At 37.1% G+C, this 12,013-nt stretch overlaps 1 protein-coding gene across 1 annotated transcript in view; it reads left to right on the top strand.

Moving 5' to 3' along the window:
- Positions 1 to 3,876: 3,876 nt before the first annotated feature.
- APC (adenomatous polyposis coli) overlaps positions 3,877 to 12,013 on the top strand; it is a gene marked incomplete at its 3' end in the record, with an annotated part of 125,609 nt that continues 117,472 nt past the window's right edge. Inside the window, exon 1 of the mRNA XM_006886699.1 lies at positions 3,877 to 3,914. The remainder of the gene's footprint in view (positions 3,915 to 12,013) is intronic.

Genomic DNA, 12,013 nt, shown 5'->3' with positions numbered 1-12,013 from the left:
GTTCCAACTAAACAACAGTAGCACATTTAAAAATCCAAACCAAATTTTTTAGAACCCTTATGGAAATGAGTTTGAAAAATCTGATCATTTATTTAACAATATTGAAAATTATTATTTTGGCTCTAGTTTTTATCCAAAGCTCTATAGTTAATGGTCATAGCTTTCTTTAAAATTTGTCATTTGGATCACTGACTACATTTCACAATACATTTGGAAAAAATTTATAGACAACTATTTTGGTTGTAAACTGGTTTACTAAATAAGTGCCTTGAATCACAGTCTGAGTCTAAGATTAATAGGCTTACAATTGTTTCCTGGGGTACTAAGAACTTGCTTTTAAGAATTTTATAAAATATATTCTTTGTTTTGAAAGGGCACGTTCTCTTTCCAGAAGTTGAGTCTTAAGAGAATTATCTATGCTGAATTTATGAAGAAAATAATCAGTGACTATAAATATGTCGTGTGCAATGAATCATGCTACTTTCAGTAAAAGGAAAGCCTTTGAAAGTTGTTTATAAAACTAAGTCATCTGAGAAACTCAATTGCTATTGACTATGCCAACTCATAGCAACCCTACAGAACAGAGTAGAATTGCTCCTTAGAGTCTCCAAGGCTGTAATGTTTGTGGAAACACACTGCCACATCCTTCTCCCACAGAGTGACTGGTGACTTAGAACTATTAACCTTTTGGTAAGAGGTTAGTAATTTAACCACTGTACGATCAGGACTCCTTGTATTGTTAGTTGCCATCTATGATTCAGTTGTTGTTCGGTGTTGACAAATTGAGTATGACTCATAGTAACCCTATGAACTCTGAACTCTGAACCCTGACTTATGCAGACCCCATTTGTTAAAAGGTTGAACTGCACTATAACGTTTTCTTAGCTGTACTCTTGACGGGTATTTCTTCTGTGGTGCCAAAATCAGTATGTATTAACAAAAACTGAGCATAGTGGAAGCCACTGAAGTACTCACTAACTTGGGCTGTCAAGTTTGTTCATCTCAGAAAAAAAAGCTTCTATCTGAACTCTGTCCTATCCTGCGCCATCCTTATTATCTCTGACACACTGGAGCCCACAACTCAGAGCATCCCTTAATCATATGACCCTCTAGTGAGTTTTCAGAGGCAGTAATTGCACTGAAGGAAAGTGCCCATTCTTCTTCCACAGAGCAGATGGTGGATTCAAACTGCAGGCCTTTGGGATATTGCAGTACAGCTGCTTAGTACTAGGCCCCCAGAGCTCCCTAATAAAAGGAATGTTTAAGGTAAAACTACAGCGATTTCTTTCTTTTCTTTAGTTTTAATATGAAGGGAAATTGTTCCTATACGAACTTTTAACAATTTTTTTTTCTAATTAGTGATAATGTTTGGTCATTATAAAGTCATTCATTTCTTCACTGAAGAAATATCTAGGGACTTTTTGCTGTATGTTCCTGGGTGCTGCTGCAGGTTGTCTGTGATCAGATACAGACCTTTAAGTTATTGATTCTAATCCACCCAGGGCACCAGGGAAGGAAAGGCCTGCTGATCTGCTTCCTTAGAGAGTGCAACTGAGAATACTTCATGGAGCATTTCTCGTCTTTAACACATAGACTCGACATGAGTTCAGAATGAACTCCACAGAAATGTTTGGTCTTCTTTATTGCTGCATATCAGGCATTATAATGATAAAGGGGGGGAAATCCTGAAGCACAAAGAAAAAGCAGAAATCAGCCCATGATCCCACATTCCAAGGATAACTACTATGAACATTTTATTGAACATTTTGTTGTATGCCTGTTATTTTTATATATGTATATAGTTTTTATTTCATTAAAAACTAAATTAATGTCCCTAAATATTCTACTTCATAGTTTGATTAAATGATCAATTTGAAAATTTAAGAAAAATACACTAAAAATCTAAAGTTTTGTATTCTTTTGAATTTGAAATAAAATACTGCCATCAGGTCTATTCGTGCTCACAACTCTCTACCAGTTTCTGAGTTGTAAATCTTTAGAGGAGGCGCTTTCTCCACTAGAGTGACTGGTGTGTTGACTTTACAATTGTTGTTATGTCTTGTCAAGCCCACTACAGCTCATACCGACCCTAGGAACAATGACTCTGAACCCTTCCCTGTGCTGAGCCAACCTCAGAGTCTGATACACCTGACTTCATTTTCACAGCCACAATGCCAGTCCATTTCATCTATGATCTTCCTCTCCTTTTTCTTTGAAGCATAATGTCCTTCTCCCAAAATTGGTCCCTCCTGGCAACATAATGGTAGCAGGTGAGACCACAGCTTCAAAATCCTGGCCTACAAAGAGCAAACTTGTTTTACCCCTTCCAGGACACCTGTTTGTTCTCTTGGCAGCCCATGGTATGTTCCGTACACTTCTCCAGAACAACAACTCAAAGGCATTGATTCTTTTTCCATTATCCTTATTTATCGTCCAGCTCTATGATGCATAGCAAGTAAGTGCGAAGACCATGGCCTGAATCAGGTGCACCTTAGTCTCTAAACTGACACCGTAGCTCTTTAGCAATGTGAAGAGCTCCTTGACAGCAAACTTTCCCAGTGTAATTAATCTTTTGATTCCCTCACTGCTGGTGCCAAGGGTGTTGATTGTGGATATGAGCAAGATAAAATCGTTAACTTTATTCTCTTCTCCATCAATCATAATTCTGTCTATTGGCCCAATGGTGAGGATCTTTTGTTTTCTTGATATTGAGATGCAATCCATGCACACCTTCTGTGTCAAATACTTCAAGTCCTCCTCAGTTTTGGCAAGCAAGGTTTTCTGTTTAGCATATAGATTGAAAAGGTATGGAGATAGGATGCATCCCTGATGCATACCTTTCTTAATTTAGAACCATGTTCCCTTGTTCTGGTTAGACAGTAGTTTCCTAGTCTAGATACTAGGTTACAGTTAGGTCCACATAGAAATCACAAGACCACCAAAGTTCCTTTTATTGGTACTCTAAACAAATTTTTTCCTGATTAAACCAAACTAAATCTCCTTTAAAATTTTCTCCATTTGGATTATGTCTAACTTCTAAAATTAATATTTTAAACATAATTCACTAGATTTAAATGAAATGTGTGATTTGCTTTAAAATACTAAATCTCACTAATTATAGTTAAACACTCAGGAAGCATTTATTATATGTTGGAGACTGCTGTATTATTTCCTATTTATTGTTTTTTTTTTATTTAATACTTTTATTCCCATATTATGGAGGAGGAAATTGAAACATTGAGAGGTTAGTTGACCAAAGTTACACCACTAGTGAATAGTTTTCTATCCTGCCCATGTGATTCCAGCTCTAATCACTATTTTGTGCTGCAATCATAGTTTTCCTGGTAATATTTTAAGCATAATTTGAGTGATTTATCCAACAAGTCTGTGGTTGCAATGTAAAATAATTTAATACATTTAAAAGAATTTTTTTTTCATTGTTCTGAGAGAACCCTCATGAGTAGGAATGGACTTAATGACAATGTGTAAGCTGCTTACATGGGTTTTTTTGGAAATGAGATTTAATTTATTACTTTCCCACGAACCTCCGGCATTTCATGCTCATCTGTCTGTCCTGTGGACCTCTCCATCCAGTCGTGCTAATCTATTCTAGTTACCAGAGGGTTTAGACGTAGAGATGTCGAGGAAGTCCCCCTAAAGGCCAGTGACCACACTAAGTCTGCGTGGAGGGGCGGGTCCCTGTGCCCTGCTGCAGAGTGCGGGTCTGGTAGAAGAGCAGAGCGTGAAGCAGCTGAGTAATCCACTGGATGTGGACCAGGGCGCTCCCCATTCCCTTTGGGGACTCTCGGATTGGCTGGGCGTGGGCACACGTGACCGACATGTGGCTGTATTGGCGCAAACCGCCAGGGTATCACTGGAGACGGAATGGAGGTGCTGCCGGGTTCGGAGATGGGGTAGGTGCGGGAGCCACAATGGCCAGGCTTTGGGGGGAGGGGGCGATTTTTCCTGTGCTGTCTGAATGTGGTGGCCTTTCCTTGGCACAGAATCCACTACCACATGCCAAGCCAGGAGGCAGGGGCGTTTCCCCCTCCTGCAGCATAGGAGATGGATTTCCCGTGCTTCCGATCCAGGGTTTTGACAGGAGAGGAAGAAGGGGGGAGGGGTAGAAGTATTAAGGAGAGCCTCGTGAAAAAGCTGTTTTTGAAGCTAGAAGGGGGTTTTTTGTTTTTTCAGTGCCTGACAGAGTAGAGTAGAATAACAGTATCTAAGGAAACGGGTAGAGGACAACAAAGAATGGAGCATATTCATGGCGTGGAGCAAAAAGCTCTAGCCTATTAAAAGACTTCTTTTCCTCCCCAGACACAAGGACACATACAGTGGTATCCAAAAGGGAGAGGATACAAAGCTTCTGCTGATGCTTCATGCAAATCCAGCAGAAAGAAAGGCTGCTGGGGAAAAGAGGAAGAGGAGGAGGCAGGTGCTACAGAGCTTGCCATGATGTCTTTGGTTGATTAGGGAAATTTTGGTCACCAGTAGCATGCCTGCTTTTGTAAAACATCAAAGCAAACTCCCTATAAATAGAGTGGTAAAAGATACCACTGCCTTTGTTAGTTACAAGATGCAGTGATAGTGGGTTTTTTGCAGATGACTGCAGCAGTCCTTTTCTCCCTCTGTTAGGCTGACAAGGCACTGCAGAGCAATAAGAAACCTTGCAGCATTGCTGGCAGTGGAAATCCATTTACACGGAGCTATAGTAATAGCAACCTGAATAGAATAGTTACTTCAAGTAGGAAAAAATACCAAGATATGAATGTATCACTTTTAGTCTATATCACAAAAAATACGCTGAAATTATTTAATGTAAACCCTGTAGGAAATCTTAATAAGTAATGAATGAAGCAGTGAATTTTTTCCTTTGTTAGAGTGGCTTTTATGTCATTAATTAGGTCACTGAACAATAGATCACTTTATGATTTAAAATTACACTAGTATGTTTTCGTATGCTTTCTGTGTACAATCTGTTGACTTAATGATGGCAGTGGGTTTTTGTTTTAATTTTACATAATTGTTTGGTCACTTTTTTTCCCCATTGAGTAAAGTCTGAAATATTTCTAATTGAACATGCTGACGTTTTAGGTATATTTCTGTTTTGTGAATGCTCTTAAGATACATTATTGATAGAAAATTATTTTTATCATGCACATTTCCCATTTCCTTGAATGTCTCAAAATGGATGTTTGCAGATCAAGGTTTTAAATGTCTCATCTTTATGCATAGTTATGGTAGCCAACTTGCCACACCTCCCATTCCCCAGACTTGGCAGTAGCTTTATACCACTCTTTAGTAATGCATGTTTCTTAATAGTCTTTATTTAATTGGAAAATATTACAGTAATTTCTAATTTTGGTTCAGTAATTTTTTTCTAAATAAGCAAGTGAATTATTTTTTGTTTGTATAAAAAAAACTTCTGCTTCAGAATTATTTGATCATGGATCATTTTTCTTTAAATGGACGGACCATTATTTCTTTTTTAGAAGTCATGAGCCCTAGCTAGAATTAAAGACACCAAATTAAAATTCCAAACAACTTTAATAATTTATATTGCCCTTTAAACCCTAATTCAGTATAGTCCTTTTAGAGTTTATAAGTGTTTAAATAAATTGTCTCATTTTCTCATGTAAATGGGTAGCTTTGGTAGCGTATTTCCCTCTTAAAGGTGAGGGTTCTAGTCAGATATACTGTGACTTTATTCAAGGTCATGTATGATACAAGGATGAAAAGAACTTAAGTCATGTAATTCTAACAACAATAGCAATAAACTATTTTATAATGTCTCTTATTTTTTGCTGAAATATATGGTAAAACTTTTGGGTTTGGAGATCTTGAAACATTCAGAATAGCACATGATCATGAAAATTATTTGAAATGTAAGTTACCTATAAACCATTCATTTAAAAAATTACTTTTGATATTTTTAATTACAGAATGTTGTTGTTGTTGTTGTCTTCGAGTCGAGCATGACTCATATTGGCCCTATGAACAAAGGCCAGAAGCCCCTCTACAACTATCAACATTTATCAAAGTTCATAGAGTTTCTGGAGGCATGTTGTTTAGAAAGTGGTTACCACTCACGAATATAAAATACCCAATAGCTAAACAAATGGAGAGGCAGTACTGTTTTCATAATGACCTTATAATACATTTTCAGGTTTTCTTAGTCATATATGTCATTTCTAAATAGAATAGCACTAGATTGAGTTTTTCTGAAAACTGCAGAAGAGGTGATTTCCCATTTCTCTCCTACAGAACAGGTAGCGGATTCAAACTGCAAACCTTTGGGTTGGCAGTGCAGTTCCTTACCACTAAGCCACCAGAGCTCCCTAAAATAAAATATATTTAATTATTTTAAATTTGGGAGTTCTGGTGGCCTATTGACAAGAAGCTGCATTGCAATCCTGAAGGCACATGGTTTGAATCAACTAGCAGTTCCATGGGAGAAAAATGGACAATCTCCTCCCGTGCAATTAATTACCTCCGAAAAAGCTGGAAAGACAGCTATGGCTTGGTTTTGACTCTATAGTACACAATAACATTTTAAATTCTTTAGTTAAAATCACATTGTTGTTAAGTAGGCCCCTGACTTATGCAGACGCCATTTGTTAAAATGTTGAACTGCACTATAACGTTTTCTTAGCTGTACTCTTGACAGGTATTTCTTCTGTGGTGCCAAAATCAGTATGTATTAACAAAACTTAAGATAAGATTCAGTTGTTTTTTTTAAACAAATCATGACAAATATCATTTTTTTTTTTATGAAGGCACATTGCCTCATATAACTCCACATGTCACTTGTGTTGTTGTATACCATTGAGTGAGAACCAACCCAGAGCTGACCCTTCAGTGGATTTTCAGAGGTAGTTAATCACCCTGGTGGAGACTGTCCAGCCTTCTCCCACAGAGCAGCTGATGGAGTTGAACTGCATGCCTCTGAGTTTGTAGCACAGCTTTTTGCATGATTCACTAGTGGATTAGAAACGCCTACCTTTCAGCTAGCAGCCCAACATCGTCAAGGCTCTTATTTCATACCATAAACACAAACCTACTGCTTTGATTGTATCTTGATTCATGGTGACCCTTCATCAGGTTTTCAAGGCTGTACTTTAACAAGCATGTGCTTGTGTGGTATTAGATGTTGTCAGTTCTGCTGGGCTCATAGGGATGCTGGAAACAACAGATCTGACTTTGCCCTATCTTACGCCACACCCACTGTTAGAGCCACTGTTAGTCCATCTCATTGAGGGTCATCTTCTCTTTCACTGACCCTCCACCTGTCCCAGCATGATGTCTGTTTCCAAGGACTTCGCATTCCTGTCAACATGCCCAAAGTATGCTTGCATGCATAGATTGTTCTTATGTGCCATCAAATTAGAACCAACTCTTGGGTGACCCTCAACTGGGTTTTCAGAGGCTATAAATCCTTCCAAAGGGAAATCCTCCAGTGTGTTTTCAAAGGCTGTAAAAAAAGAAGTTACCTCATCTTTCTCCTATGGAGCGGCTGGTAGATTTGAACCACATGCCTTGGGGTTGGTGGCAAAAATTGCTGACTACTAGGCCACCAGAGTTCCCTAAAATGGATATGAAACAATTGAAAATGCCATGGTTTGAATCAGGCACATCTTAGTTCTCCAAGTGATGTCTTTGCTCTTTATCACTTTAAAGAGGTCTTTGGCAACAGATTTGCCCATTGCAATAAGTAATTTGATTTACCCTCGTGAAGGTTTTTAACCATGGAAACTCTATTGGACAATTCTGCTTTATCCTGTAGAGTTTATGTGAGGCAGAAATGAACTCAAGGCTAATGATATGGGTTTATAGTACTAATACATGGTTGAATTATTTGTCCCTATGAGTTGTTGAAATTATATGTCCGAAATTGAGCTGTTACAGAATTCAAAAGTTAAATATTAATGTTTGCTTATAGACCAACCAATATTTGTAAGTTATTAACTGTTTTTCATTTGAATTCATTGTGTAGATTTTTATTTTACCTCTGCCCCATCTCTTAATGTTACTAATTTCTCTAATCTTTTATATGATCACATAAATGCTCCCTTCAGTGTTGATTGATATTTTCTCATTTTACATAAACTAATTCATTTTCATAATTTTTCATCTTAATATATAATCTGTATTTTTTATTACAATATGAGTAAAATATGCATACATAGCACATAAAATGGTATAGTCCGTTTTAATGAGGTAAAGACCAATAATACTTGAGAAAATAAATTCTCTCCATATTAATTAGCATATTTATTAAATGTTAGATCTAAGAAAGAGTTTAAGACACATATAAGATGAAAACTAAGATACTGGAAGTAGCATTGTGTGAATACTTTATTGGTTGTTAAACATGTCAGCTACTCTTAGAAGTCTTAAAAGGTTTATAGGATAAAAAATAATCTTCTAGCTTAGAGGAATGTGGTAGGTTTTTTTTTGAGTCAGCATACCTTGTAAAATATTCTTACAGCAACTAATAATTCTGAAAAGTAAATGACTTTGAAGTGCTAAGTCTTGAATGTAAAGCTATGAGGATAAAATGTTTTCTAGAACGTGAGGTTTTAATGGTCAGTGATCTGTGGTTATTGATTCCTTCCAATGGTTAACTGTTAGTAAGAAAAAGACTAGTCCTTGTTTTAGTACAAATCATACCTGATATGATAGATTGTTCTCTAAAATTGTTTTTGTTAATCAAATCATGACATCATTAATCCATACAAAGTCCTTCATCCTTTATCCCTAGCCCTTCCACTTTTCTTCTTGTTATTGTTGTTCTGTGCTGTTGACTCATAACAACCCTATGAACAACAGAGCTGATCCTTGCCTGGTCCTGTGCCATCCTCATCATCTCTGACATCCCTGAGCTGATTGTTAGAGTCACTGTGTCTGTCTGTTTCATTGAGGATCTTCCTTTCTTTTGCTGACCTTCCACCCTTCCAAGCATATATTTTTCTAAGGACTAGCCCCTCTTAACAACATGTGATAGAAAGTTTTACCATCCTTACCTCTAAGGAGCACCCTGGTTGCACTTTCTCTAAGACCTATTCGTTTGTTCTTTTGGCATTCCATGGGTTATTCAGTACTCTTCTCCAGCACCAACTCAACAGGGATTCAGAGATATGCATTCCTCTGTCACCCTTGCATAGCAAGTAATTGAAAAGACCATGGCTTGAAGCAGATGAACCTTACTCTTTAAACTGAAATTGTCAGTCTTTAGCATTTAGGTCCTTGACAGCAGATTTTCCCAGTGCAATGTGTCTGGTTTATTGCCTGCTGGTTCCAAGGATGTTGACTGTGGATCCAGACAAGACGAAATCTTTGACAACTGAAGACCCTCTATGAGATGGATTGATTCCGTGACTGGGATAATCAGGATGGGAGTGTCAGAGACAGTGCAATTGGCACAGGACAGAGCAGAGTTTAGGGCTGTTGTACATAGGGCCGCTATGAGTCGCAAGCGACTCAACGGCACATGATGTTGAGATATAACTCATTGAAGGCTGTAGAGTTTTGGTCTTTTACAGGAAGTGCCTCAAATCTTTCTTCACTTTTGGCAGCCAAAGTTGTATTATCTGTGTAAAACAAGTTGCTATCCAGTCTTTATGAAGTCCAGCTTCTCAAGATGAAGATTGAATAGGAATGGAGAAAGGATATTGTCCTGCCCTTCTTGATTTTAAACCATGTATAGTGTCTCCTTGTACTGTTGGGATAACAGTTTGTTAGTCTAGGTATAGATTTCATTTGAGCATAATTAAGTGTTCTGAGATTCCCATTCTTCTCAGTGTTAACCATAATTTGTTGTGATCCATGCAGTTGAAATGCCTTTGCACAGTGAATAAAACACAAATGAACATTTTTCTGGTATTCTCTACTTTGAGCCAAGATCCATCTGACATCAGCAATGATATTGAACCATGGCCACTTCTAAACCCAGCTTGAATTTCTGGCATTCTCTGTGTATATAACGTTCTAGCTGGTTATGAATAATCTTAAGCAAAATTTTACTTTTCATGTGATATTAATGCTATTACTATATAATTTCTGTATTCTGTTATATCACCTTTCTTGAAAATGGCAGTAGATATGGATCGCTTCCGTTCATTTGACCAGGTAGTTGTTTTCTGAATTTCTTAGCACAGCCTGGTGAGCACATCCAGGGCTGCATCTGTTAATTGAAACATGTCTATCAGTATTCCACCGACTGATAAAGCATTATTTTTTGCCAGTGCCTTCAGTGCAGCTTAAACTCTTCTTTCAGTACCATTGGTTCTTCATCATATGCTAATTTCTGAAGTCAGTCAGTTATTTTTAGTACAGTGATTCTGTATTCCATCTTTTTTTTGGCGCTTCCTGGATCGTTCAGGATTTTGCCAATAGCATCTTCAGTGTTAGAACTCAGGGCTTGAATTTGCTTTCAGTAGCATTTTTAAGTATTCTTGTAAAATTTTTTAATGACACTTTGTGTTTCTTTTTGTTCATTTATATAATTTTTTAAAATGTGTTTAACTCAGTACTCCTTTTAAGATTATCCATTTTATAGGGATAGAGAAGGGGGAGATGGTTAGGGAAATCAGGATCAAACAATGTGAAAGAAGAACACTCCACTGAAAAAAAGTGGGACAGATTGGAATTATTGAATGAGAGATAGGTGAGGTTTGTTCTTTTATTGATGTAATAATAATTTTCAATCTGTATAAAGTAGGACAAAATGTAAAATAAATATTTCTGATCAATTTTTTTAAAAAATTAACCATTTTACTATATATCTGTGTAGCTTGGATGCTAACTGTTGTATAATACTCTTTGTTATTTTAAATCCCCATTTAGTTGATTTCAACTTTTTATCAGTCACCATTCCTTTAATGAGAATACAGTCTTTTTAAAAAAATATTGGTTTGGTTCCCTCCCCTGCAATGCTATGATGTATATCTTGTACATGACTCTTCATGAGTTATATTAGTTATATATTGCTACATAACCAATTGCTTGAAGAGACTTTAACAACAAGAGCAATTTTTTTTTTCAGGAGTGATTTGATCGTTTATCTGGCTTTTAACATCATTTATTAAATTAGTCAAGATGTCAACTAGCATGACAGTTATTTGTAAGCTTGTTATTGGAGAATACATTCTCTTTGTTTTTTAAAATTTTATTAATTTTTATGAAAACTTACAGAGATTTTGGATTTCTATTCATTCATTGTTACACTCAGTATTTCTCAGGCTATTGGTAGAAAACCTCAGTTTATTACCACAAGGACTTCTCCATGGAGCTGCTTGAGTATTATGACATAGCACCAGGCTTACCTAGTGATCCTAGGAAGAAAGAGCAAGGAGGAAGTTGCAGTGTCATTAATGATCTGGTCTCTGAAGTTATGCACCATCACCTTCACTTTATTCTTTTTGTTAGATGTTCCCAAGACCAGCCTAAATAAGAGGTAAGCAAGGTTTCATCTCTTGAAAGAGAGGCGTCAGACTTTGTGATTATGTCTTTAAATTACTGCACCAATGGGAAGATTTCACTAGAATTAGCTCTATGATAAGATTCAGGGTTTTTTTGGTTTTTTTTTAACAAATCATGACAAATATCATGTTTTAAAATGACATAAATTTGTTAGCTTGCTATTACTGTTGTAGAGGTCAGAAATCTGGCATATTTTTCACTGGACTAAAATCAAGATGTTGGCAAAGCTGTACTCCACCTTCAGACTCTGGGAAGTAGAAATCGATGGCTCTCTGATTCCTGGCCTATTCTAACGTCTAGAAACTACTTAGCCGGATGCGCTGCTAACCCAAAAGCTGTAGTCTCTGCCAGTTTGATTCTACCAACAGCACCAAGGGAGAAGGATGAGGCACTCTCCTGTCATTGTGATTTACAGGCTTGGAAACCTGAAGGGTCATTATAAGTGGAAACTGACATGATGGCAGTGAATTTGAGATTTTTGAGAGACTATCTTCTTTCCTTGGCTTCTGGCCCCGTCAGTCTTCAGAGC

Source organism: Elephantulus edwardii, unplaced genomic scaffold (genome assembly GCF_000299155.1).
Source record: "Elephantulus edwardii isolate Elephantulus edwardi_28Jun2011 unplaced genomic scaffold, EleEdw1.0 scaffold00050, whole genome shotgun sequence".
In the NCBI taxonomy this organism is placed as follows: Eukaryota; Metazoa; Chordata; class Mammalia; order Macroscelidea; family Macroscelididae; genus Elephantulus; species Elephantulus edwardii.
This window is presented reverse-complemented; position numbering and strand designations above follow the sequence as displayed.